Source organism: Nyctereutes procyonoides, unplaced genomic scaffold (assembly GCF_905146905.1).
Source record: "Nyctereutes procyonoides isolate TBG_1078 unplaced genomic scaffold, NYPRO_anot_genome, whole genome shotgun sequence".
NCBI classification, from domain to species: domain Eukaryota; kingdom Metazoa; phylum Chordata; class Mammalia; order Carnivora; family Canidae; genus Nyctereutes; species Nyctereutes procyonoides.
In genome coordinates this window covers 19,949,304-19,974,391 of record NW_026575141.1, presented here as the reverse complement: position 1 = coordinate 19,974,391, position 25,088 = coordinate 19,949,304, and positions in this window count along the sequence as shown.

The window sequence follows — 25,088 nt, the reverse complement described above, 5'->3', positions numbered from 1 at the left end:
ACATTCTTTGTTAGATAAAGTCCTATCACAGATCTTGCAAGGCACCCAACATAAGATCAACCAAATGCTAGGAAGCCCAGTAACCTCTGTTAAGGAAAAAGTTAAGATTAGTATCTTTTTCATCTATTCATCAAACATTTATTGAGAGCCTATTATGTACCAAGAATTGTTCTAGGTGCTAGGAATTAAGCAGTAGTGAGCAAGGTCTGGTCAGAAAAATATCCCTATTCTAATGAAATCCCCAACTAATGAGGGAAAGGAGATGGCAACAAAATAAGCAAAATATGTATACATTAGTTTATGATAATTATTATAAAGAAAAATAAAGCAGGAAAGAAGGATAAAAAGATTCACGTCATAGAGCTGGGGAAGGTATTACATTTTAAATACAATGGTCAGGGAATGGTCACACTGCGAAAGTGATCTTTGAGTAAAAACCTGAAGAGAGGAGGAAGGGAACCATATAGGTATCTGGGCAGGGAGCATTCCAAGAAGTGCAAAAGACTTGAGGCAGAAGTATCTCTCCGTGTCTGAAGAACTACAGCAAGGTCAGGATGGGTTAGGATGGAGGGAGCAAGGGGAGAGAAGTGGAAGAGAAGTTTAGAGGGTTCAAGGGCAGGGCCATGATGACCACAGAGGTATGTAGGTTTTGTTGTGGGAGACCTGGGAAGCAATGAAAGAATCAGAGCCGACTAACTTGACAGCATCACTCTGGAGGTTGTGTTGAGTACAGACTACAGGAAGGCAAGGGTAGAGATCACACAGATTGGTGAAAATCCAGACCAAAGATGTTGATGAATTGGACCCGGATGGTAGCAGAGGAAGCAGTAGACGTTTCAAAGCCACTCAACCAAGCATAGCAGTCACTTGTAATCATACCATCACCATATAGGGAAAACAACAGGTGCTTGTGGCCTGCCCTCAAGCCCAAGTCCAAGAGAACCTGAACAGGTTTCTGTAGAGATTGACTTAACGATGACATGACCTGTAAGGCAACCAGGCATCAACTCCCAGAAGGTCACTGAGTACATTTAAAATAGTTTTCCCTAATGAACACACAAGGAGAAACTGTAATTTCCCAAATTCAGTAAGTAAACAATATCGTAGACTCAAGGTTAAGGGCTAGCTAGCAATAAATCGTTGTAGTTAGTCTCTCAGGAAATTTCTTGCAGATAAAGTAGCCAGCACTCATGATGATACAGAAAAGATATAAATCTAACAAGCAAGCATCTTCATTCTAACCTGCCCAGTGCTTATGTTCTGAGGGTCTTTAAAGTAGCTGATTTATAAATAGACTCCAGACATCCACCCTGATGTTAAAAGAGATGGAAAAGCTAGCTGCTTGAGAATACAGAGTCCCTAAGCCCAGAGTCTATTTGTTCAAGATTCTTTTTCTACTGCCCGTTGAGATTTGTCACCTCTGTCACCATCTCAGACATTATCCAAAGCCGAATCAGAGAAATGGGGCTCATACTTCTTAGTCCTGTGCTGTGCCATGGGCAGCCATAAAGAGCTTGCCACAGACTGGGATACGATCAATAGACCAAGGGGACATTCTCTTTGGGAATTCAACCTTTGTTAAAAGATTCAAACAATAGACAAATGAGGAAGGACAGGAAAGGAAAGATCAGCAAAATGACATTAATAGGAGGAAGGGCAGAAGTGCCTACATCTGCTGTGATGCTGACCAGCCCCTGGGGCTGCATATTTCCGTCTCTGTTTTCAGATTCCTCTCCTTCCTGTTGCCTAAGGAGTTGTTGCTTTAGCTACCCTGAATGAGAAGGCTCCTTGCAACTAAAAGTGCCTTCTTGAGGCTAAGAAAAAAAAAAAAAAAAACCTAGTATTCAGAGTACTGAGACTTATTTCTAATTTATGATGGTAAGATACTTCAAGAAAAAAAATGTCATCTTTAGAACTTACCTCACTAGCCAATGAAATGTATACTTGTTAGAACTAATTTTTCTGGGAGAGGTATGGGTATGCTCCCAGACATCAATTCTTATCCACACAGTGCCTATCCCAATATCTCCCCAGAAAAAAAGTCTGCAGCCACCCTGGAACAGAAAAAATGTCAGCTCAATCTTTCTCGTCCTCCTTAGTGTTGTGAGCAATTTATTCTATAAATTATCTTCTTCATGAACCACACAGTCTTTTCAGGAAAATTGTTTGCTGATGGCCCACTCATAAGCATAATATAAATAAGGTTATTTACCAATACTTAGTATATATTGGGCCTGTGCTAAGAGCTTTATATGCATTCTTGTAATTAATCTTACAACAAACCTAGGAGGCCCTTTTTATCCACTTTTACAGAGGAGAGGGCCAGTTTGGAGAAGCCACTTACATGTGAAAGCCCACATGGAGTATTGTAAAATACTGCTAAAGGTATTTATTCCTCAGGGAAAAGGTCTTGCATGATTATGCTTATATGAAAATAGCAAGAAAAACACAAAAAACTTCTTGTGTCTGGGTGGCTAATTAGTAGCCCAAAGTCTTAGTTCTCAGGTAACATTCCAAGATACTAAATTATTCATGGATAACTTCCCCAAATGCAAAGGCTGAGTATAAGCCCCAAATGACTCCAGGAAGGACCACAAATTGTTGACTATGCATTTGGCTTAATTAACTGAGAAAATGCATTCTACATTTGCTCAGAAAAGCTATTTTGTGAGGCAGAATTTCAATAAGTAATATGATTCACGGCACCCACTAACTGTTCTTTCATCTGCCACATTCCCACAATCCATCCCCCCACAGCCCCCCACCCCACACCCCACACCCCTGCCAAGCATACAGGGCAGGCTGTTTGTTCATGCCCGGAACAAACTGGATATTTCTGGAAGAACAAAATGAAAAGTAAAGAACCTGCAGTTTATGCATCTTCACAAATTGAAATGAAGCTGTTGTTACTCACGGACCAAAAGATGTACAGTGTTTGTGTTACAATGCAGAAGGCCTGTGGAAAGTTCATCAAGGCAGCAGACCACCACAGTGCTGTCTCCTTCCAACCCAGGCCCTTCCTGATGAGCGTCAGAGTTAGCAAAGAAGGGCTATGGCTTTTCACAGAGAAGGCTACCAAGTCCTTTGTGTCTGAGTGGTCTTCCCAAAAGTTTTCTCATTACAACTGTCCTGTCCATGACCTCTGTCCCATTTCCACCCCAACAGGCTTTACTACAAATCCATTCAGACTCTGACTACCCAGAGTTAAATTCCACAGGGTTAAGGTCACATTCCTCCATGAAACTGTTCTTATTTCAGATGCCAGCTTCAAGTTTTAGGTGACCCCAGGCCACTCACCTTTTTGACTGATTTAGCTCCAAACTTCAGGGTTCCTGTGTTCCCCCTCAGTTTTGAAAATTGGTTAAAGTAACTCTCAAACATAGGAAAACACAATACTTACAGTTGTATCATAAAGGATACACATAAGGCAAGTTCTGGAAGAGTCCTGGATGACAGCTTCCACACCTTTTCTCCATGGATTCAGAGTGTGTCACCCTCCCAGGACATCAGCGTGTTCATCAACCAGGAAGCTCCCAGACTTTGGTGTCCAGTGTTCTTATTGGGACTTTCATTAGTTTTCGTTATGTAGAGATGATTGATTAAATCATTGACCATGTGATTAAAACTCAATCCCCAGCCCTTCTCCCCTCCTTGGAGGTCAGGCAGGCTAGAGGTTAAAACTGTCTAATTATGTAGTTGGTTTTTCTGGTGCCCAACCTCTGTCCTGAAGCTATCTAGAGGCCCACCATGAGTCACAAGGTTAGCATAACAAAGAGAGTCCTATCATTTGGGAAATTCCAAGGGTTTTTGAAGCTCTTTGCCAGGAATCAGAGAGAAAGAGCAGATATAGTATTTATCTTCCACAGCCTCCATTGTTACTATATGATAATGATTTCTGAATTCTTATCATCTTTGATTCCCAGAACTGAATATCCAGCTCCTTGTTTAACATCTCTATTTGGCTATCTCACAGGCCCTTCAAATTCAGTATGGACCAGACTCAATGGATTTCCCTCTAACACAATGTCTCAATCAGGGTTCATCAGAGACATAGAACCACTAGACGTGACAGATAAGATGTTTATTATAGTGATTCCAGTTGATGGAGTTGTGGGAACTTCAACTGGGTTGAACCATCTGTGTGATGCTGTTGTTTTTACACTTGGTGCTGGAGCCTGAAGTCAGCAGGGAAGGAAAGATGGACATGAAGTAGGGGAGAACAGGGGGAAACTAAAACACATAAAGATGTGCTAGAACCCACCAGGAATAGATGGAACCCACACTGGTCTCTCATTGCTTCCAAGACTCCAACTTGCACGATACAAGTGCCCTGTAATAGAAGCTGCATTGTGGAGCTACACAGGCATCTCATCCAGGAGTCTGAGGCTAAAGGAAGATCCAGTAGGTGCAATTACCACAAGCCCAGCTGCTGCTCCCAGGCTAACAAGGTATACCTGTAGAAAAGGGACAACATAAGTGAGCTGAAACATCCATTGGTGCCTCCACATCACTTCCAGCATAAAAAGAAAGGCTGCTACTTACTTCACTTCTGCTTTTCAAATCTCAAGCAGAGTGGCTCTTGTGACCTCTAATTTAGAACTATTCAGAGAAGTGGAGTCTCACAAATGTAGTTCCAACTAAGCTAAACTGATTGAGTACAAGCAGCATACAAACCAAGAAAAACTATTCCCTCTGTTCTCTTATATCTTATTAAATGGCTTCTCCCTCTGCTGGAGACTTTTAAGTCATAGATTTTGGAGAGTCATTTTTAACTTCTCACTCTTCCCCATAATCTATATCCAATCAAACACAAATCCTTTCTAGTTATGCTGCCTCAATGTTGATTCCCTTGCTTGCCACTACCACTACCCAAGTCCAAGTCACTATCACTTAGGGTTTAATTTCTACAATAGCCTCTTAGCTCAATTCTCCATACCATGTGCAGAAAAGATAGTCTAAAATCAATTCCAAAGCATGTCAGAGTCTTCACAATCTGGCTTTTGCTTACCTTACTGGCTCTCCTATCCCTGCCACTTTGGTCAGATTTCAATTCCTCTCTTGCTCCATGCTCTGCTCTCAGCTCCTTGAAACTTCCCTTTTCCTATGATGGTTCCGTCTTCTCACTCCTGGCCTCACTAATAATTTCAACTCCTCTCTGACAGTGAGCAATATGATGAAATTATAAACCATTTGCCAGTGAAAAGACCAAAATGTCCTCTTCTTCATGTTCAAGGGGAAAACAGATTTGCCCACACACAATCCATACACGTGTGCACACGTGTACACACACACATAATTTCTAAGACAGGGATTCTCTCTTACTGTACATCTAGATCTTCCCTTTCTGTGGCGACAGGAGTAATGGGTCAGTTGACAATGGAGAGAAAAAAGCCAAAGACAATAAATTGCTCTCCCTTAAAAGGCCTAAACTTGGGAAGGTAGATTGGAGTAAGAAAAACAAGGTGCATATATTTGGGGAATAATTTGAGGGTTACTTTACATGTAAAGGGTAGAGGGAGAAAAGAAAAGAGATTTTAAGAAAGGTTGTTTTCTGAGTAGTAATACAACTTAGTGGTCAGTGGTCATAGTGTTTGGGTTTATATCCAGTTTCCATTACTTAACAGCTATATAACCTTGGGTGGTTATTTAATCTCCTTGTGGCTCAAGCCACTCCATTATAAAACAGTCGTTAGTCATTTCTACCTCCTAAGAATGCTATATATCATACATAGTATGTGCTTAGTAAAACTTCCTCATATGATCTATGGAAAATCCCTTTTTGGCATTTTGTCAATAAGCTGCACTAAAATATCAATTTTCAATGATTTGTAAAAGTCAGACTGCTATTTCTGCAAATGTGGTACCACTACAAGACGGAGTCATGATGTAAGCCTTTCAATGACATCTCAAAGATGACCTGAGCCAGGTCTCCCCCATTTTAGAATCTCATTCCCTCCCCCAGTGTCTTGGCAACACTCATCTCATATGGCATTTCCTCGTTTGGTGTCTGATCCTCACTATAGCATAAACTCCATAAGGGCAAGAACCAGAATATCTCTTATTTTTCAGTGTACCCCTAAGTTTCTAAAACCTAGTAGGTGCTCTATATATATTCATTGAATGAAAAGAGAAAGAAAGAATGAATGAATGAGTCCATCCATAGCCAAAAGCAGGACAAGAAATATGAAGCATTGGTATGTGTTATCCCACAAGAAAAAAAAAGTAAGTTTTGTGACTAAAGTGATGAAACACTGCGAACACTGGATCTGTGAGAAAATAGTGGTGTATAATCTCATTTTGCCAATTTGGTGGGCAAACCATTCACTTAGATTCTCTGAGCCTGTTTCTTCAGTTGTTATCTCACCAAAATGGATATAATCATACAGAGCTTATGGAGTGGTTAAAAGGATTAAGTAACATACATAAAATCCTCTAACTCAGCCCAGTTGATAAGTGTGTATCCATTGACTCTAGAGGGGGATTTGACACATGTCATGCCACCTCTTGATATTGTTATTGGAGGCAATTCAGGAACTAGTTTGGGGGAATATAAGAAGCCTATCAATGATGCCATGCTGCAGCTTGATCCTTCAAGAATTGGCCAACCTCTGATACTTTGACAAGTATCAAAACATGTAAGACTTAGTAGTAAGTAAGAGCTCTTTAGCCTTGAAAATTATCTTTAGAGGGACACCTGGGTGGCTCCGTTGGTTGAATGTCTACCTTCAGCTCAGGTCATGATCCTGAGGTCCTGGGATTGAGCCATGAGTCAGGCTCCCTGCTCAGTGGGGAGCCTGCTTCTCACTCTCCCTCTGCTGTTCCCCCGGGATCCCTGGGTGGCGCAACGGTTTAGCGCCTGCCTTTGGCCCAGGGCGCGATCCTGGAGACCCGGGATCGAATCCCACGTCGGGCTCCTGGTGCATGGAGCCTGTTTCTCCCTCTGCCTGTGTCTCTGCCTCTCTCTGTGTGTGACTATCATAAATAAATTAAAACAAAATTAAAAAAAATCCTCTGCTGTTCCCCCCATTTACGTTCTCTGGCATGCTCTCTCTCTGTTAAATAAATAAATAAAATCTTTTAAAAAATTATCTTTAGATATCTTCTTTCCATGTCATCATGATATGATATAAAGGATAGAAAAGAACCAGGACAGTTATATTACAATTAAAGACCAACCCCAGGAAAGGATAATAAAACATTCATAATGAGAAGTTAAACATAAAAAAATTAATTTAAGAAAATCCTATGATTTGATTATGACATTAGGGATCCCTGGGCGGGCGCAGCGGTTTGGCGCCTGCCTTTGGCCCAGGGCGCGATCCTGGAGACCCGGGATCGAATCCCACGTCGGGCTCCCGGTGCATGGAGCCTGCTTCTCCCTCTGCCTGTGTCTCTGCCTCTCTCTCTCTCATTCTATGTGACTATCATCAATAAATAAAAAATTAAAAAAAAAAAAAATTTGATTATGACATTAACTGTGTGAAGATGTTGATTAAAGATGAGCCTTCTGATAAATTTAAGACACAAAGTTAAATATTGTGGAGTATTTATAATTTGCCAGGCACTATTCAGTTACTGAACTAAGGGATGTTATCATCAACTGGCAGGCATTGTAGTCAGTACGAAAACCAGAAATGGTAAATTTGATATGATTATATCTGACAATATACATGTAACATACTCTTAATTATATCACTTGCCCTTGGGATGTTGTCATGGAAATTTTGTGAAGTCTTTTAATTCTCAGCGACTTCTACACATGCTGATTTTTTTTCAAATCAAGAGATAGGCCATAGTTTTCTCTTTCCTCTGGCTATCTTACCCTTGTTTCCCTTCCTTCATTGGTATTTTCCTGGAATGTGAACCTCATACTTAATAAATTGCTCAGAGCAGATTTAGAACTACATGATTTGTTTTTTTCTAATATTGTCCCTAAAGCAACCAAAATTATCAGCAATGAAGTGTTAGTCACAGCTCAATTAGTGTTTTAGATGTTACTACATAGTCTGTCAAAATAAAGACTCTAGCAACTATTGACGAGGAATATTGATCGACCGGCTAATACATACAGTTTGGTAAATTGTAAATATTTACTTAATTATATGAACAGACTAAAATTTAGCCTCTTTTTGTTAATATTGCTAATTAACTTTCAGGTTTACACCATGCCTTGTGTGGGCTTTCAGATTCCTGGGGAATGGCAGTAAATGTGCATCAAGCACTTACTCAGGATGGTCTGAGTTACCTCTATAGTGAAGTCAATCTCCTTCCCCTCTCTCCCTTTTACCCTGCCTGCTCTCTGGCAGTCTGCCTCAGTCCTGCAATCTGCTCTGCTCTGGGGAAGACTCCAAAAGGAGGAGATATCACTCTCAGGAACCTCTCCTGCAGAATTTTCAGGCAAGTACATGCCTGTAATGCTGGCATAAAGAATGTGTGTTCTGCACTACTGCAGCAAGAAATGCCAGAGAAGGAAGAGAGATCTCTGTGTTCCTCTCAGAGTACACATTGGCTTTGTATGGCATTCGCTCTGGAGTCCTAGCTCTGGGGACCCAGGGCTGCTGCTATAGGACAAAGGTAATGCTAATACTAGCAGTTACCATTTGGGGTCCCTATCTACGTGCCAGCCACATTGCAAGGCAATTCACAAATTTTGTCAATTTAATAGTGCCAACAACCCCATGAGGGAAGTACAATTATTATGTCTACTTTACAGATGCATAAACTGTATCAAAGAGAGTCTAAGTAATTTTTAATGAGCAAGGTATTGCAGGATCTCTTGGTCTCCCAAGTCTCTGCTTTTAATCACTATACCACATTGAGGTTCTATTTAATACTAAATATGAAACTGAAAATAAATCCCTACATGCCAAGTCATTCATTCCTTAGACGTGTTTTGAACACGTGTTCTGTGCCCCTCTGTAAGGCCAGCCCCTCCCCTGCCCATAGGATTCTGTTTCCTCTTACCATTTGCGGATGTCGCTTGGGCCATTCTCTCCCCTCTCTTCTGCATCACCAAATTTTCCCTCTTTACTAGATCAATGCAAATATGTTGTTTTTTCTTCCAACTTAAAATAGTCATTTCTTGGGGAGCCTGAGTGGCTCAGCTGGTTAAGTATACAATTTTTGATTTTGGCTCAGGTCATGATCTCAGGGTCTTGGGATCGAGTCCTCTGTTGGGCTCTGCACTCATGCAGTGAGTCTGCTTGAAGATTGTCTCCCTTTCTCTCTATCCCTCCCCTGATATTCTAAAATAAATAAATAAATCTTTTTAAAAAAATCATTTCTTGACTCCATATCCCCCTCCACCTACTATACTACTTCTCTGTTTTCCTTTGGAGCAAAACTCACCAAATGAATTGCATATTCTCACTGGCAGTCAGTAATCCAAGTGACTGTATTCTTTCTGTATTCATACCATAATGTGAGGTTTAAAATTATGGAGACACCTTCAACACCTTTTACCTTGGGCCATTTCAGCAATCAAATTGAGCATTAGACTATAGTTTTCATTTCAAATATGGTTCTCCCCCTGCCCTCCATTAACTTGGAATCCAGCAGTAAAAAATACATGATTTGGGAGGGACAGTAGAATTCTGTGGATTGCTTGACCACCCTCTGCTATTTTGCCAACATTACGTGACACCAGAGTTGGCATTATGGAGTGATCAGTGGAAATCCATTTGCCACAACTGAGAGAAAGCACTTACAGGAAGCTCCCTCCTAGTTATGTCTGAGAAGTATTCTCTTTCTACAGAGAGAGCTTGTTTGATACAATACTTTGCTATGAAGTTTATGTACAAATCATTTTCTGTAAGTAAAATTATGTTTTAAGCATAGCTAGGGAGCTTGCCATGTAAAAAAACAAATGAAACAGAATGAGCAAAAGGAACATAGAGGTACAAAAGAGCATTATGTGAATTATTATAGATTCCTTTGTAACCCAGAGAATGGTTTTGTAATGAAAGCATTTATCTTTTGTGCAGCTCTAAAGGTTGATGTATCATGTGCACTTTACCAAGTGTGCACCTACATAGGAAGGGCAGTATGATTTGTTATTCTGCATTTTATAGATATGTTTGTATTATATAATTCATTTGAAATTCTGCAACGAGCATATATTTGGTAGTTTGTGTCTCTCAAATGGGTTTTCAAAGTAGTTTTAAATGACTCTCATGAAAAATAGTGCTCAGAAAGCAACATCAGAAGGTAATTCCAATATGGTTATTTACATAAACGTGAGTCCCAGCTGTTTATACAGTGTTCTCAGAAAAGATGTTGGAATCTAGGAACTGAGAGCAAACTTCTCTCAATGAAACTCAGTATGAAGTTATTGCATAAATGTAAACTGTCACAGGAAGGAAGGAAGAGGAGAGATGGAAGGAAGAACAGAGGGAGGAAGGAGTAGAAGGGCAGGGGAAAATGAAAGGAAGGAAGGAAAAGTGAGCCCTTTGCTTGAACAAAGATCATGTCATCGTTAGTACAGGACTGTCATATTTGTGAAAGAGGCAAGGCTGGCACAGAACTGCTAAATAATGAGCTACTTTTTCAACAGCTAACAACATATTAAATACAATTCTTAGCTTTAGATATGATGAAAGTGTATTTGGCTAATTACATATAGGTTTTTAAATTCTTGCAAAATAGACTGATGAGATGCATTTTCAAAACTCCTTTAAATCATCAGGAAAAAGACAGATAATTCAATTAAATGGACCAAGGGCTTAAAAAGCCACTTCACAAAACCAAATATGCAAATGGCCAATAAATAATGGTACTCAACATCATTACTTATGAGGGAAGTGCAAATTAAAACCACCATGAAATACCAAAACATGCCCATCAGAATGAGAAAAGAATGAAGATCACTATGCACCAACTGGAACTTTCATGTAGTGCTGGTAGGAGTATAAGTTGGTATAGCCACTTTTGAAAATTGTTGGCATTATCCCCTGAAGCCATCTGTGTGACTGATGGCCCAGCAATCACACTCCTCTGAACATACCCAGTGGAAGAATATGGGCACTAAAAGATAAGCATATGATTCCACTTATATAAAGTTCAAAGCAGAAAAAAAATACAATGAGAAATCTCAGGTTGGGGATTGCCTCTAAGGAAGATAACGTAAGTGAATGAAAAAGGGTGTAAGGGGGCTAATGAGGTGCTAGTATCACCCATTTTTTTTAATCTGGGTGCTGGTTACATGAATCTGTTTCTGTTGTGAAAGTTCATTAAGCTCTGCACTTAGACTTGAACAATTTTCCGTGTGTATATTTCAACTAAAATGTTAATTTTAAAATGGACTGCAATGGGGAGACAGACAACTGCACAGGGTTTACTCTTGTACTGTTGTACTGTCTCTTCCATATTGTGACATAAACAAGGTCCATCTCTGCCTGTCTCCTGGCCGTTCCCTGACACCCTTCTTTGTGGGCAGACCACACTGCCTGCCCCCATTAGATGGCAAGTCTGTCTATGCTCAGAATTCTGACTGCCGTTACAGCAAGTCCTTTAAGAAAGCAGTCCCTACTAAATCAGCGCTGTTTACATCCTGCTCCTGCCACTTGGGACTTATGCAACCTCAAACAAGTGATTTAAAGTAAGGCCTCAGTTTCCCCATCTGGAAAGCAGGATTAATACCTCAAAGGTTTGTTTTCAGAATCACATGATTGAATTGAATCAGAGCAATGCTTACTTTATAGTGAGCACTTGGTAAATGCAAGTTAGTGTTATTTTTGGAGCAGCAAACAGGGTCTAGATCATGCAAGACTCTTCAGCCCTTGATTATAGTCCAGTTTGATTCAGATTATATGACAAAAACTGGGGGGGGAGGGGACAAAGTAAGAGGCCAACCCAAAAAAGAAAGCAAAGCAAAGGAGGTGACTGTTAACTATGCCTCCCCTGTTCTTAGGACTCAGGAAATTGTGAGGAACTAGGTGCCTTGATAGGAAAGAGCTTTGAATGACCTTCACTGATGCCATCTATTGGCAGCAAACCCTTTGCCAAACTCAGGATAATATACAACTTTGACCTCATCTAGGATGCTGCCATTCACCTGGCTTCCCACAAAGCTCTCTCATCCTCATCCTTATCTCAGATATGACCATTATTTTCTAGTGCTGTCCCTTAGTGGGAAACAACCCCTAGGAGGAGTGAGTAAGGAAGAGATCTAATGATTCTCAAATATGTAAATATAGATTTATTTTCCAGGACTCATAAAAAGAGAGAGACCTAGTGAGCTGAGGACTAACACAGTTTGAAAGAGCATAAATGTATTTCAGGCTCAGATTAACAAAACAATGCTACCCTTTACGGCCCATAGGTAAAGTAATCTTTTTTTAAAATGGTTAGCAATTTTATCTTAAATACAATAATATTTGGAATTATGGAAAACTTTAGAATTAGGAAATACTACATATTGAGCAAGTCTGGGCCAACCATGGAATTAGTTTTTTTTTTACATATGACCTCATTTTATCTTCTTTAAAATGGCTTAGCATTATTTTATCATTATCTCAGTGCCCATTTTTAAATTTCCATGATATTTGTGATCCAATTCTATTGATAACTTGAAATCTGCCATGATGGGAGTATTTACAGATCAGAAATTGGCAAATGCCACAAATCAGCCTTCCCTCCATGGAGTCAGTTGTTACGTACTTACCAGCACACCATTGCACTGATAATTATCCTCATAAATAAGGAAACTCAGGTTTGTACACGCCACATGTCCTTTCCAAAGTTATCCAGCTACCAACCACTGCAAAGTCAGGTTTCAGAGCTAAATCTCCAACTTAAAAGCCCATGCTTCATTTCTGAAGTCTCGCTTTGTAATTTAAAGTCATTGCTAATGATCCACTTCATTAGAGATATCGTTTAATTGAAAAGCCAAACCTATTTAAGAATCATTTTCTTAATTTGTTATCTTACCATTTTATTATTTTAAAAAATTTTAAGGACCTTTCAAATGGCACAGCTGAGGGAAACTTGCTTAATTACATTTTCATTAATTTTGCTACGCCAGTCTGATGACAATGACTGCATACTTTGGTCCCAAAAGCAAAATCACTTAGAATGCAGGCCTTGCTCAGAAAAAGATGACTCCCATCTAATGAGAACAAAGCAGTTCCTTGGTGATAATCATGTTGTTTATTCAATATCAGGGGACCAGTAACCTCTGAGTGATAATTTATTATCATGAAGGACAGCTGTGGAAGGCAGCACTATGAAATCAGTGACTTCAAACCCTAGTTTGGGAAATGAAATAAAATCCTAGGACAGTGATTTCTAACCCTGGCTGCATATTTAAATGTAACACATAACAATGTTTGGGATTCACCCAAGACCAATGTAATCAGAATTTCAGCAGATGGGACCTGGGCAGTGGTGGGTTTTGTTTTGTTTCTCCAGTCTTTTGGGTGCTTATTTACCCTAGACCAACTCCTACCAAAGGACTTGGTTTTTTCCCTCTTTTTACATTGTCCTACAATACTCTTTGTCAACAGTTGGGTAGTCCTCCCTATCAACTCAGGTATAGGAGGTCCAGCAGCCCCACCCCACTCCAGGCAGCTTCTAACTGTAGTCTATGCTTCCCCTACCATACCCTCCTCCGCAGAGCTCAGAACTGAAGTATCCCTTGATTTATCTGCCTTCTATCTCTAGAACAAGAAGATTGCAATTCATACATGATTAAAATCTCATTTACTCTCACACACAATTACTTAGTTTTGCGACTTCCCGTGTATTCACTCATTCGTTCCTTTGTTCTATCCAGCAGCAATTGGTACATCTTTTGAGTCAGAAAGTTTTTAGTGCTGCATCTATTTCTGCCTCTGTCCTTTAGTAGCTATGTAAAAATAGACATAGCCTGTTCTCTAGCCTCAGTGTCTTTTCCTGCAACATGTGAATGACAATAGTGTAGCGTAGTATCTGGCACATAACATATGCTCATTGATAAAGGGACATAATCATCAACTGCTTCTTTAAACAGGTGTTCTGACCACTACTTATGTGCATGGCATTATACAGTGCACTACCGAAAAAAAAGAAAAGCAGAAATGTGAATATATTAAGGACTTTCTCTCAAAAAGTCTAGAATCTAATAAGACTAATAATCTGATAAGTCTAATAAGACTAAATGAACCCAAAGATTACAATAAGAGAGGAAACATACACTTCCATAAACAAGGAGAGAGATTATGGTTTTTAATAGAGTATAGGATGGAGAAGAAAACATTTCATTAATCCTTTGAATCTGCAGATGATAAGTTTCCAGGACTAAGGATATTCAGGTAAAATTGCCTTCCTACTTCAAATCTTGTCTTTTTATGCTGTCTGAAAATTTTACCTAGAAACCAATAGTTTGATCCAACAAGTATTTGTTGAACATTGACCTTTCCAATCTTCTAGTACATCCCACCCTGGCTACTATGCCCCAGGACAGCCTGTCCTCATTGCCCCTTCTCATGGAGCCCATTCTCACATACAGGCCTTGGCTCATGACATTTTTCAAGTGAAAGACTCTCTCTTTTCCAGGCATGCTTTAAGAGCCACTCCACCTCTTCCTTGAAGTCTTCCCTGATAGATATTTAGCCTGCAATAACCTTTGCTGAGTATCTGATTAAAGCTCTAGCTATAGCATTCCTCAAAATTAATTACTTGGAGCATTTTAAAAAATGAATATTCCAAGACATTAAACCAAATCTGCTGAATCTCTGGTGGCAGGGGCTTTGGAACCGGCATTATATGTACCTGGTAGATGAATTCTCTGTACAGTAATCTTTAAGAACTACCCACTAGTCTATTTTATTTCATTTGTTTATGTTATTGCCTCAACAGGATATGATTTTTTTTATTGAAGTATAACTAACATAAGGTGTTATACTAGTTTTAGGTATACCATATAATCACTCAACAATTCATACATTTCTCAGTGCTCATCAAGAAAAGTGTACTCTTAATCCGCTTATCCCCACTCACTTCTCCTCTAGCAACCACTAGTTTGTTATCTGTATTTAAGTCTCATGTTTTTTGTTTGTCTCTTTTTTTCCCTTTATTCGTTTTGTATCTTAAATTCCATAGGTGAAATCATATCATACTTGTCTTTCTATGACTGACATTTCATATAGCATATACTATCTAGGCACATCCATGTTGCTACAAATGGCAAGATTTCGCTCTTTTTTTGTGGCTGGGCAATATTCCATTGTGTATATATATACCACCCTTTACAGGACGCGGATTTCTGAATCACAAAAGAGTGAGTCTTTTCTAGTCTTCCGCTCGCTGCAGTTAATTTCCATGATTTGCACCAAGCACTGTGCTAAGTGTATAGCAAAGGAAAGACACACTAAACTTGTTATGTGTGCCCTTATGCATTAGATTGGTTGTAAGCAATTGAAGGAACTTGGGGATCATTGTTGAGGGTAAAATCTCCCCATTTTTGGAGAAAAATGATTTATGGGATGGATGAGAATCCCATCCTATTTGTTTAATGTGACTAATATAAATAAGATTTGGGGGGAAAAAAGACTTTGGAATTATGATGGCATTCTCCTCTGCTTTTAATAATTCATTGAGATTGAATGTCTGAAAGCAATGGAGGTAAGATTTGTTTAAATAACTATCTTGATCTTGTAATTTCTTAGAGATTTATCATTCAGGTTTATTGCCACCTTAGCATTTTTACCTCTAGCTGCCTTAACCTGTGGAGGCTTTCTTCCTTCAGGAAGGAGTTCCTTAAAAAAAAAAAAAAAAGTTTAATGTCCCTATTTCTCCTATATAAATATTTAATTCTAAGTGTAAAATTCTTTAAATCAGCTCTGCCTGGAAAATATAACTGCTGTGCAAGGAACTTTAATGGGGAATCTTTTGAACGAATGAGAAATGTGACATAGGGCTTTAAGAAAACACATCAGACAGTTATTGTATCTTGTTATATAAGGAAAAGATCAGAAACCTGTACATACCAATTGTTATAAACATTAAGTAAAATTTGAGTTTCTGTCTTAGACCGTTTTCTTGGAAAAGCAAAGTGTTCTCTACAATATGGAAAGGTTTGTTCTAATATTTCCAAAAACAGTCAATTTATAACCAACAGGCTAAGGACATTTATCATAGAAAACATTGGTTAAAATATTATTGTGAAAAAAGTATGTTCACTTAAAACTAATTTTACCCAGCAACTTTATCATTATCCATTAACTAAAACATTAAAGATCTAGGTTTAATTAACTCAGCCATTGTAAAAAGATGTGTAGATTCTCTTAAAATTGAGAATAAAAATAGCTAAGGTATTCCTCTATCTACAAATTTTAAAAATTCTATAAAACCTAGTGCAGTAACTCAATTCTACATTTCAAACTCCTGGGTAGAAAAAATATATTTCTATAAATCCAAACAACATGGGTAGAATGTTTAGAAAAATAAAAATAAATTCAGTATAGATTGTATTTCTGACAACAAGGTAGACTAGGGATTACTTTGCACTCTGGCTGCAAAACATCTAAGAAAGCAGGGACTCCTGGGTGGCTCAGCAGCGGAACATCTGCCTTTGGGCAAGGGTGTGATCCTGGAGTCCCAGGATCAAGTCCCACATTGGGCTCCCTGCATTGAGCCTGCTTCTCTCTCTGCCTGTGTCTCTCTGCCTCTCTGTGTGTGTGTCTCTCATGAATAAATAAAATATTTTTTAAAAATCCAAGAATGCAAGGAAAAAAATAGATAAAATACTTTTTTTAGATCCCTAGAAGAACTTGGAAGACAGTTCTTAAAAATTCCCTGGGGGGTGGGGGGGTGGTGCCTAGGTGACTCAGTTAGTTAAGTGTCTGCCTCTGATCCCAGAGTCCTTCAACTAGCCTGGCATGGGGTTTTCTGCTCAGCAAGGAGCCTGCTTCTCCCTCTCCCTCTGCTTGCCACTCTGCCAACTTGTGCCCTCTTTCTTTGTCAAATAAATAATTAAAATCGTTTTAAGAATCTCCTGGAAGCAGGAACCAAAAAGGAAGGACACTATGTTGACCTCTAGGAACACAGAATCTAGGAAAAGCAGTAGGCATGGTTTTAGTGCTGGGGACTAGATTTTGAACTCTCATTAGTAGAGTGCTGGAACAAAGACCTCACTCCAAAAAGCAAGGAGTCAGGAAATAAATTGAAAATTCTCAGCAGAGGCAGAAACTTGGCAAGAAAAAGAAAACCTATAATCTGGAGGAAGATACTCATCACACATGCAGCTGGCATAAGATTAGTTTTGGGAAAACACAAATAACTGCTAAAAAGAAAAAGGCAAACAACTTGATGGTAAAATGGGCAAAAAACATGAACAAGAAGCTCACAGATTACAAAATACACCGTTGCTAAATACAAGGAAGTATTCTCAGTCTTATTTAGAATTAGAGAAGTGTGATTTAAGAAGTACTTCATTTAAGCAGGGAGACTGCTAAGGTATACATAAATGCTAGGAATCCCATGGTACTTCCACCGTTGGATTCTCAGAACCCTGAAAGCCAGTTCTTTACCAACCAAGCAGAAGATTGGAAGAAATTTATCTAGTGAAACAGATCAGTCTCACGCAAAGACCTAAACATATTGACATCAAGTGTTCCTTCTACATGGTTCAATGAGATCACCTACCAGTTAAGCCCATCGTCAACAATCACTACCCATGTGTTCAAAGCTTTCAATACACTATTTATTCTCCTATTCTTAATCATAAGTATGTAGCCAAGAAGAGTTCCTAGCATGCAGGATAAAGAGCATAAATAACACAAAATACTACATGAAAATAAACTAACTTGGAGGAAACAAAAACTGTAGGGAGAAGAATATCTCTTATCAGAAAGGTAAGAGAAGATTTTAAATCTATGAATTAAGAACCTGATGCAGTTAGCAGGGAAAGGAGAAGGGAAGGGAAGGGAAGGGAAGGGAAGGGAAGGGAAGGGAAGGGAAGGGAAGGGAAGGGAAGGGAAGGGAAGGGAAGGAGAAACATTTAGATCAGCGTATCAGTTACAGAAATGTTGAAAGACAGTTCTCTGTAGGTCACATATATTTCTGTACATCATCCCATAAAAATATTCACTTTTCTGTATTCTAGACTTATCTGTTAGAGGATATTTCAATAGCATAAAGCCCAAGAATATAAAAATAATGCTTCTCCCTGGAACAAAGGGCAGACATGCTTCCTGTTATTAAAGATGCAGGCCCCTTGGAATGCCTGGGTGGCTCAGCAGTTGAGCGTCTGCCTTCGGCTCAGGTTGTGATCCTAGAGACCCAGGATCAAGTCCCACATTGGGTTCCCTGCATAGAGCTTGCTTCTCCCTCTGCCTGTGTCTCTGCCTCTCTCTCTTTCTCTCATAAATAAATACATAAAATCTTAAAAAATAAAAAAAGATGCAGGTCCCTAACCTCAGGATTCTTCTCCTACAATACAACCTATTAAATGTGCTGCTGCCATTTGTTCCTCTTTATGTTCCTTGGTGGAAATAAATCTCTGAAAACCAACTGAGGAAACTTCTGATAGCTGATGGCTACTGCTATTGTGGTGAGTAACAAATTGTCCTTTGTCTCTGATTCAAGAGTCTCATGTCTTCTGCTAGCATCCATGCAATTGTATCAGGCTAACTTACTAGCTTGCAAGATGGGTAAAATCTCAGTCTCTTTACAGTTCTCTATAGGAAACTCATTTTTTCTGCTTTAATCTTCCCTTAAAAGCCAAAAGCAGCCCATGATAAGTTTAGAAGCAGCAAATACAGCATAGCTTTTAAGTTGTTTTGTTTTGTGAAGCTGAATAGCAAGTTCAAACCTCACTGGCAAAGGAAAGGCTACTGTTGACTCTATTAGAAGAGGCTCTCAGGAAAAGACAGTCATGGTTTATCAGTCTAGCTTCAGCTTTCCTGAGTTTTCAGGAACCCTTCATAAAATAGTAGGTAAAGTCATGAGGGCATCCTGGGAAACACAGGGCTTACCAGTACTGGCATATCTGGCTGCAGAGTGGTAATTTTCTGAATCTTTCTGTATTTGATGCATTTCATAATGGAGAGATCAGATAAAGCCTCTTGTAGCTCCAACATCCTCAATGTTTCCCTCAGATAACAGTCTAGCAAATTGACAGCTAAGTGATGTCTACGATCAGGTAATTGTCTTGCTCTAACATAAACATCTCAATTCCAGGAAGAAAGAGTGAGGTAGTTAAGTATGCGAGGAGCTGTGTGTCTTTATCATAGGTAATAGGCTGATACTACCCTCAAATTCTAGAAAATCATGAAATTGCAATAATGCCTCTTCCCTTGGCCCCATCCCTTAGAAACTTCATAACATCTGGCAAAATTAAGAGTTCAATGAATTATCCACTATAGAAAACCAACAAGGGGAGCCTGGTAGTGATTTAAAGCTTATTTTCAAGATCCCAAAGATGAAAATACAGTTATTGGGTATGATATTTAGAGAGAAAAAAAGAAAGCTAAAGAGAAAACAGTAAACCTCTCTAAATTAATAACTATGTGGAAGAGAATGTACCTGGGTAGAACCCAGTATCAGTAGATTTTCTTTACTTTTCTTTAATCGCCTAAATTTGAGGATATAACTTTCGATTCTTCAAAATACTTACCTTTATAGTTTGTTATCACAAAAGATGAAAAACACTCCATGAAGCAGATCAAAGTAGGAGATGACTTCAAAGCTTCCCCTCATCTAGGCATTATCAATTATAAAGATATATTTAGAGCATTTTAAAAACTTTCTCTACAGCAATATTCTAAAATGATATTCTTACCTAGTAGTAATAATGTATTTTAAATAGGTATTAAACCTTTTGGATAAATACATTATTCTGCATTTATAACCTTTTTGCACTAACACAATTTTCTAATATTAAGCCATAAAGGGTATTCTATAATTCCAAGGATAGAATTTTAATGCTAATTTTGTAATGTCATTCCATTTTAATGGTTTCTTTAGTACCAACTTCTTAAGATGACTCCAGGACATAATTATCAAGTTTGTTTCTACCAATTTAGTAGGAGAGAAGATTGTTGGATTACTCTAACAAAGCATGCTGGGAGGTTATTCATTCATTGATTCAACACACATTGATTGACCATTTATAACTGATAAGCACTGAGATAAGTGCCATAGGGAAATAACGATAAATGGTAAAATGAGGCTAGCATCAAACATCTCACCATCTAGTTGAATGAAATGTTCACAAATGACAAAAATGTAATAAGTGCCAATAGAGAAATACAGATAAAGGAAGTTCTGTGAGGTTAGAGAGTGCTTATTTTCTACCTTCTGTTGGACTCTGTCCCAGGAAGATACTTTGACACTTAGTAGGTGTTATCTGAAAAAGAAGCAAATACATAGCATTTGATCTGGGCTTGAAAGATGTAATGATATGTACGAGATGATGGAGCACATTTGTAAAAAAATCATAATTATATTTGTAGGTCTTATAAGCTTCTCATAAATGTCACAGTGTGGTTCCCAAAAGCCCTTTCCATATTTTCTTCTTATCACATCTCAGGAAATCATCAGTGGACCTAAGGATATTGCAGGCAAAGGAGGAAATACACTGAATTGTGGTTTATCCATCCAATGAGAGTTGTTTATTTAAAGGAATCACTTTCTTTCAGAGGAGTCACTTAGGCTACCATTGTTCAATACACGCTTGAAAAGCTTTGTAAATTACCTTCAGAATGTGTATCCTTTGCTTTTAAACATCTTCTCCATCCTCAGTATTCACAAAGGATCAGAAATCAGAATGGTCTCAGACTTCTCAACAAGCAAAACATGGGAACCAAATGACAGTAGAACAAAAACCTGCAAAATTCTGAAGAAAAGAAAATCTATGTTGGTTCATATTTACTGTCTATAACACAGATTTTTTAATCTTTTTAATCTTTTACAAAGGTTATGTAATATAATGTATTGGGGGAAAAAATTGAGAAAATAATTCCTGTCTTCCTCCTTCCCAAATCACTATTAGTGTGAGAGAAAATGCCCTTTTTCTCTTGTTGCATCTTTTTTAATTTCTAATTCATTTTTGAGATATAATTGACATTGAGTAAGTTTAAGTCCTACAATGTGTTCCTTTGATGTCTTTCTACATTGTAACATGATTACCACTGTGGCATCAGCTAATACCTATCATATCACATAATTAACATTTCTGTGGTAGAATCAATTAAGATCTAGTCTTTTAGCAACTTTAAAGTTTATAATATAGTAGCAATGATCATAATCATTATACCATACATTAGATATCTGGGACTTATTTATCTACTCAATGCAAGTTTGTACACTTAATAGCATTTCCCCAATTCTTCCTCCTTCCCCATCCCCAGGCCCTAGTAACCACCATTCTCTTTTAATGAGTTTGACTGGCTTTTTTAGATTTCACATGTAAGTGATATCATATACCATTTGTCTTTTTCTTCCTGATATCACTTAGCAAAATATACTCAAGGTCCATCCATGTTGTCACAAATGGCAGGCTTTCTTCTTTCTCGTGGCTGAATAATATTCCATTATATATACATGTGTGTATATGTGTGTGTGTGCATGTATGTATGTATGAATGACAACTTAAATGTCTGTGTATATGTACACAGTGCATCTTCTTTATCCATTCACCCATTGACAGACATTTAAGTTGTTTCTATATCTTGGCTGTTGTGAATATACTACAGGGAACATGGGAATATAGATATTTCTTCAAGATCTTATTTTCATTTCCTGTGGATATAAGCCCAGAAGTGAAATTGACGGATCACATGGTAGTCCTATATTTAATCTTTTGAGAAACTTCCATATTGTATTTCATAGTGGCTGCACTAATTCACATTCCCAGCAACAGTGCATAATGCTTCCCTTTTCTCCACACCCTCATTACCACCTAATATCTCTTATCTTCTTGGTGATGGCCATTCTAACACATAATAGCTCACAGTGGGTTTGATTTGCATTTCTCTGATAATTAATAAGATTGGGTATCTTTTTATGTACCTGTTGGCCATTTAGATGTGTTCTTTAGAAAATGTCTGTTTAGTTCTTCTATCCATTTTTTAAAAAATAGGATTGTTGATTTTTGTTATCAAGCTCTATGAGTTCTTTATGCATCTTGAACATTAATGCTTTATCTGATACACAGTTTGCAAATATTTTCTCCCATTCCATAGGTTGCCTATTTTAATTTTTGATTGTTTCTTTTGTTGTACAGAAGCTTTTTAGTTTAATATAGTCACATTTGTTGATTTATGCTTTTTTTGCTTGTGCTTTTGGTGTTACATATTAAAATTCATTGCCAAGACCAATGTCAAAGAGCTTCTTCTCTATATTTCCTCTAGGAGTTTTATGGTATTAGGTCTTATGTTTTATCTTTAATTCATTTTGAGTTCATTTTTGTGGATGATGTAAGATAGTGGTCCAATTGCATTTTCCTGCCTGTAGTTATCCAGTTTTCCCAGAACCACTTGCAGGGGAGACTGTTCTTCACCCATGGAGTGTTCTTGGCTCCCTTGTCAAATATTAGTTGATAAATATTTCTGTATTCTATATTGTTATATTGGCCTGTTTATTTTTTTAAAGATTTTATTTATTTATTTATTAGACACACACACACAGACAGAGAGAGAGAGAGAGAGAGAGAGAGAGGCAGAGGGAGAAGCAGGCTCCATGCAGGGAGCCTGACGTGGGACTCGATCCTGGTCTCTAGGATCACGCCCTGGGCTGAAGGCGGTGATAAACCGCTGAGCCACCCGGGCTGCCCTGTTTATCTATTTTTATATTAGTACTATACTGTTTTAATTAATAAAGCTTTGTGATATAGTTTGAAGCCAGGAAGTATGATGCCTCTGACTTTGTTTTGTTTTTTGTTTGTTTTTTTGTTTTGTTTGTTTTGTTTTTCCCTGCTCCTGATTACTTTGACTATTTGGGATCTTTTGTGGATCCATACAAATTTTATGATTGTTTTTTCTTTTCTGTGAATAATGCCATTGGAATTCTCATGGGGATTATGTTGAATCTATAAATGGCTTTAGGTAGTATGGACATTTAACAGTATTCTTCAAATTCATAAACATGGGGCATCTTTTTATTTTTTGTTTCATCTTTTTTTTCTGTCAGGTCTTGTAGCTTTTATTGTATTGATCTTTCACTTCCTTGTTAAATATATTCCTAAATGTTTTATTGTTTTTATGCCATTGCAAATGAGATTGTTTTCTCTTTTCCCTTTCAGTTGTTTTGTTATTGTATAGAAATACAACTGATTTCTGTATGTTGATTTTATACCCTGCAACTTTACTGAATTTGGTAAGTCTCAACAGTTTTTTTGTGGTTGAATCTGTAGCATCTTCTATATAGATCATCTCATCTGCAACAGTATAAAATTGAAAGCTTTTTCTCTAAGACCACAAACAAGAGTGCTTACTCTGACCACTCTTACTCAATAGTACTGGAACTTCTAACCAGAGCAGTAGGCAAGACAAAGAAAATTTAAAATTTACTGACTCTACTGTTTCCACAGCCCATTCCAAGGTCTGCCTGCCTGTTACTGGATGTACAGATGGACAGGACTCCTCCTGGGTCCCTTGGCATATGCTGCTGCATCCCACAATCCCAGAAATGTGCTTTATTTGCCTTGTAAACAAGTTTGGATTTTATACTGAGATCCTTGGTGAGCCGCAGAAGAATTTTTAAGTAGGAAGGTGGTATGGTCAATTAGCTAGCACTTTAGAATTTAGAACATGCCAGAGTTTGTTGGCTTTGAAGAGGGCTGGAAAGAAGCAACTCAAGAGGTAAAGGAAAAGCTGAGAAGCTATTTCTGAGGTTAAATGAGGCTAGCCTTGAAGTTGAAGTCAATCAGAAAGGAAAAAAAAGTAAGTGAATAGGAAAGATTCTGAATAATACAATTGGTAGTATCTGACTCCAGGTCTGGACTGGAGGACTTGAGAATAAATAGTGGTAGCAAACTCAGATAAAAGATATGGGAAGTTTTCCGTATGTTGAGCTTCAGTAAGGTATCTCTGTGTTTCATTAAGAATTGGTTGCCAGTTTTTAATGAGATAACAATGGGGCGTATGGTTGTTTCCAACCAAAGAATAATTCTATTCCAAAACTCTCTCATCATATACTACTGTACCCATAACTCTTCCAACTTATTTATGTTCTTAATTTACTATACCTATTCTTAGATTTGTTCAGGTAATTATCATAATTTCAAAATTGTATCATAAAGCTTTTCATAATGTTTAAGAGTGACAGAAGGATAAGATAAATTAATGTAGAATGAAAACAAAAAGATTTTTCCTAAAGAATTCCAATATTCCATATCAAATACTTTTCACAAAATAATATTCCCGAATACATGAATAAATTATGCAGTGACTTCTTAGGCTGAGCAACAAAATCATCCTCTATTTTTATTTCACAAAGAACACTTTTGGTTTCCATAGCTGAGTAATTGAAATGGGGATCATTACAATACTGTTCATTATTAATTTAATAAATTGTTAGCCTACTTGGCACTCCAAATATTTCAGACTGAAAATAGCCTCTAGCCAGATGAGAATATATGTAACTTGTAGAAAAATGATTATGAAGGGATGTTTTCTCATGGTATCAATGTATCATATTTCTAACCTGCATAATGTACAAATAGATTTTTTTTCTGATATTATTACTGGCCTCAAGTTTTATAACCATCCTGGATTTCCAACGGCCTTTAATACTCAGTGTCTCTTTTGCCTTCATTGAGTCAGGTTTCAGAAGGAACACTTGGCTTATCAAAGATTAAGTCTACAAACTGTCCTCAAGCTTAGGTACCATAGATTTTCTAGAAGGCAGTGGTGAGGAGAGAACTGGGAATGTGAACCTATAAAAATGAATAATGCAGTTTTTACCAAGAAATTATAAATGAAAACATCCATTTCAATGTTGTGAGGAAAAGACAGATTATTTTTTAAATGGTAAACACTGGCTAGCTGATCAGAAAAAAAAAAATTCTACCTCACATCTTTCTCCAAAATAATCTCCAGGTAGATCAAAACTATCACTGAGTTTAAAGAACAAATGGATGGACATTTTTATACACTGGAAAGAAGAAA